Source organism: Microtus ochrogaster, chromosome 18 (assembly GCF_000317375.1).
Source record: "Microtus ochrogaster isolate Prairie Vole_2 chromosome 18, MicOch1.0, whole genome shotgun sequence".
NCBI classification, from domain to species: domain Eukaryota; kingdom Metazoa; phylum Chordata; class Mammalia; order Rodentia; family Cricetidae; genus Microtus; species Microtus ochrogaster.
Genome location: NC_022020.1, coordinates 68403285 through 68408164, shown reverse-complemented (window position 1 = coordinate 68408164; position 4880 = coordinate 68403285).

The following is a 4880-nucleotide window of genomic DNA, read 5'->3' as shown; positions in this document are numbered from 1 at the left end:
AGAATGATTTTTTTCTTTTGCATAAAGAAATAATAAATCTATTAAGCAGCTGAGCCCTTATTTTCTGGTACACCGAGGCAAAACCAGAGACAGAAGAGGGTCTAAGAACCTTGGATGCATAAGAATCCTGAACAAGCACGTACTGGCTTTGTGGGAGCCTAGGCAGTTTGGATGCTCACCTTACTAGACCTGGATGGAGGTGGGTGGTCCTTGAACTTCCTACAGGGCAGGGAACTCTGACTGCTCTTTGGGCTGATGAGGGAGGGAGAGTTGATTGGGAGAGGGGGAGGGAAATGGGAAGCGGTGGTGGGGAAGAGACAGAAATCTTTAATAAATAAATAAATTAAAAATAAATAAATAAATAAATAAATAGAAAAAAAAGGAATCCTGAGCAAGAAAGAAGCAGTGCTATACAAATCAACATTAGGTGAGCAGTGCAAACAAAAGTGTGCATCTCTATAACGTGTGGGGTTATGAGGAAAATGAACTAGCATACTGTTCTTAGAGAACAAGGAACCAGGGAAACAAGGCTCCGTCCAGAAGAGGCTTCAAAAATGTATGTCACTGTCACCTTCTCAGGGACTCACTTTTTTTATTACAATGAATGAAGCAATAGAAAAAAAATATTCAGGTTTCGTAAGAAAAAAAACACTGGTAATGAGCAAATTTGACACAGATTTATGTAGACGGCAGAATAGAAATCAGGAATAAAAGATGATCCTAAACTTGAAGGAGAGAACATGAGGGTGGCAGCAGGTGACAGTGCTGTTATATGATGTCAACCCAGCACTGCTTCCTGTGAAGGACAGGAAGTCCAACCCAGTATAAGACCACAAGCGATTAAATAAATAAATAACTGTAAGTTGTCCCTCTCCAGGGAGGAGCACACCAATGAGTTGCCCTGTCAAATGTCACATGGTCAGCCCTGAGAACATACAAACAAGTAACATTATATGGTTTGAGCAGGTTATATTTAAGAATATATAACACATATTCCATATATAATTATATATTTAATTCTTAATTTTCTAATATTTTATGTATGCATGCAATAACAATTAGTCAAAAAAGAGACCACTAATTTGAAAACTTATATGGAAGTTTTTGGAGAGTGGAAAGACAGGGGATAAATGTAATTATAGATTAAAAAATAAAATAATAAACTTGATTTCTTTTTTCTATCTTAAAAAAAAAAACGTGCAAATCTTTCTAAGGTGCTTAAAATAATGAATGGCACAGCTCATCCAACAGAGCAGTCATTACCAAATAATTTGTATTTGACTCTGAGAGTTTTACAGCTTTTTAAAGTACTTAAGTCTAATGATTTGTGAAGACTATAAATTCCTAAGCAAAATGATATAGCTATATTGGTGTTTTCAACTCAGAAGAATCAGAAAATCATTTATCTTTATTGCATTGCCCTGAATCTTTAAATGTCTTCTTCTAATTAAAACCCAATAAATGTTTATACAATGTCTATTACAGGCCAGACACACTGTGACCCATGCTAAAGGTACAAACAGGATTTGTGATTGTCCCAAAGCACAGGACCTTAAACTATGTGCGCACAGTCTCCTTACCTGAGATAGGAAGCTAGTACGGGGCAAATATGGCTACTGGCAAAGTACGACTGGGTGAACCAGTACTCTTCCTGTGATGTCTTACAGGAGTGTACATACCCAGCTCCTAGTGGAGACAGTGACATCTCAGGCAGCTGTGTTTTGAAAAGGCCATCACAACATGGAACAAAACACACAAAGAGTGGAATCCTTAAAATGTCTGTAGAGCTCATATGGATGCCGGCAGTTCATAGGTCTCTTACCTTAGGAACTTTGACTGACTTTATAATTTTAAAGAAGGGGGTCCTTGTGGATTGGATACTTATATTTCCTAACCCCTAAGAAGTGCCGTCTCCAGAATGTCCTGAGTTTTAAGGAGCTTACTTCCAGGGTGGAATGTTTCAGAGTGCGGGGAAATGGCTACACAACCCCTATGCCTATGTTAGTTCCCATCTCTCAATCTTGTCTTCTCTCATCCGTTCCAGAGAGCTGTGGTAGTATATAACAGTCACAACTGGTTCAGTAAAACAGGATCCTCTGTGCTTTGCCATTGCTTACCCTATGGAAAGCAAAATAATAATCTATAGCCACTTAAAAGTAGTCTATGTTGGGCACAGACCTCACAGTGTGGCTGTTTTAGGAACACGTATACTACCAATTGTAAGGCATCATTCGTAGCCCTGAAAGCCTAGTAAACTGATTGGTTCCCCAGGGTGAACTTTGCAGAGTTGTGTCTCAGTTTGTTGTTGGTACCATAGGAGCAAGAGAAAGATGTTGTTTCATAGCATACATATGGATGCTACGGGGAAAACAGATTCATGGAGCTGGGACCAAGGGAGCAGGGAACCAGCCACACACTGTTTCATGTCTCCTGACCCAGTCTTCACAATCAAAGAGCGTGTGTGACCTCTGTGTCTCTCCTTTTAATAGATCATGCACACAGACAAGAAGTTACTCCTAAGGCCGGTACTTGAAAACAATTGGTAAAAGGAATTTCCATAACAAAATATAAAACTATAACCTGTTGAGATCAGCTAGTATTGCTCAGAGTATGATTTTAACACTAACCATCCAGTAGTGGATAGCCGATTATGGGTTTCATCTTTGACTAAGACAGATCTTCCCTGTCTCTGCAGCCGCTGTCTCTAACTCTTCATGCAATGGTAGAGCCTTGAGAGGTTTTCTGCCATCCATATTGGTATGCCAACTGGTGTCGTTATTGTTGAGTTCTTGCTTAGGCAACCATTCTGTTGAGATTCCTTGAGTGTAGCTTCCCCATCTTATAAAGACAAAACCTTGTAGCTGGTACCCCCTTCCTCTGATTTTTTTTCCCAATATTTCTGCTTGTTTTCATCCATATTCTCTGCATCTGGGGTGTAGGGAGTGTTTTCTAGTTATATCAACAGGTGCTGTGCACCTTATGGTCAGTGTACTCTGCATTGTGACTAGTTGTAGATCTCTGCATTTGTCTCTGTCTGCTGCAAAATGAAGTTTCTTTGATCAAGGGTGAAAACTACACTGATTTGTGATGGAAGAGTTAAGATATTTGATGTCACAGTTCACCATTGTGAGGGCAAAATGCACCACTGTAGTGGCAAAGTAGAAAATGGTGATAATACAACCCATCATTGTGATGCCACAATTAATCATATGATGTCACAGTTTGCCATTGTCATGTCACATGATGCCACAATTAATCATATGACGTCACAGTTCGCCATTGTCATGTCACAAAGCAGCACAGGATGGCACAATGGAGCACTGTAACTGTATTTTTAACAATGTTCACATCAATTCATCCTCATGATTCCTCATATTTCCGTCTTGTCCCTCACATAGGCCCTGGCACGGTGACATTCCCCCATGCTGTGGATAATGCCAGCTTGAACTGCGGCACTGCCCTTAGGAGTCAGCCTAAAGGCCTCGGTGTTTCCAGTTGTCTCTTTCATCTTGATGTGCCTAAGCTATCGTCCCGTGATCACAGTCTGCCCTCTCTTCCTACCTTGTGCCTGTGACACCAGTGTTTACAGGGGGACAGAACATCCCTGCTGACCACTGACCCCAGGTTAACCACAGAAGTATGGCAATGTGGGCATCTGTTGGTGCCTAAGCCATGGCTTTATTTCCCGTCTCACCTAGTCTTACGACTTTTTCCTGTGTCCCATTTTTTGTTGTCAAGCTTTTCAGCTGTCATATGTCTCTGTGTCTTTGTGATTATTTTTGTTCTTTCTATCTTAAAAGTATTATTTTGTACATTACTTTCAGCAAACCGTTTCATACTTCACTGTCCACAAAATAAGCTCTTGAATTAACAGTCTAATGTACTTCAGAAGATGCTTTTTAAATTATTCTCATTCTCCTTTTGTTATTTTAAACATATATTTTATAATATCTCAAAGGTAGTATGCTTTTCGTTGCTCAGTATTTAATACTAAATTGAGCTTAAATAATTGCAAATTTCTTACACAATAAAATTAATCTATGTTAATATTCACTGTCTTAAAGATTATTTTCGAAATCATCTTACCTATAACATTATACATGGAGTTAGTTGTGAGATTTTGGGTTTTAGAAATATATTAGCCATTTTTTTTTATTTCTAGGCAGCACTTTCATATTCAAGAAGAGATCTCAATATCCTAGCAAGCTCAGTCATGAGTGTTTGAACAGCAAGGACAAAACCAAAGGCTTAAGTATTAAAATACAATAAAATAAGATCACATTCTTTCAGAGGTAAAGTTTGTTTTCATCATAGTCATCATTTTATATCATTTAAATACACAATTATTTTTAGGCTATACCAGCAAGCTTTTCATTCCAGTGTGTTCTATAAATTTAAAGGAGTCGAAGACATTGACACGGTCATTTGTCTTGCTTTCAGCCACACTGGAAGCCACCACCCATGTGATCTGTAGAGCTCTCTTCCAGTTTCCATAAAAAAATAAAGCCAAAAAGAGAGAAAGAAAAGAAGATAATGTGACTATTTAACTAGTGGTAAGCATGTGTCTTTTTATTAACTAAATTCATAATATATTTGAATAATCAGGAAGTACAGCAAGCACATAACAATCCTCAGCACATTCTTATATCTCTGTTTTGCCTTGTTTGTTTCTCTGTCCATCACTGGAGATGTGGGGTCTGTTAAAAACCCTGTTTTCAGAGAATTCTCAACAGAAGAAGTTCAAATGGCCAAAAGACACCTAAGGTCATGCTCAACTTCCTTAGCAATCAGGGAAATGCAAATCAAGACAACTTTAAGATACCATCTTACACCTGGCAGAATGGCTAAAATGAAAAACACCAATGATAGCCTTTGCTGGA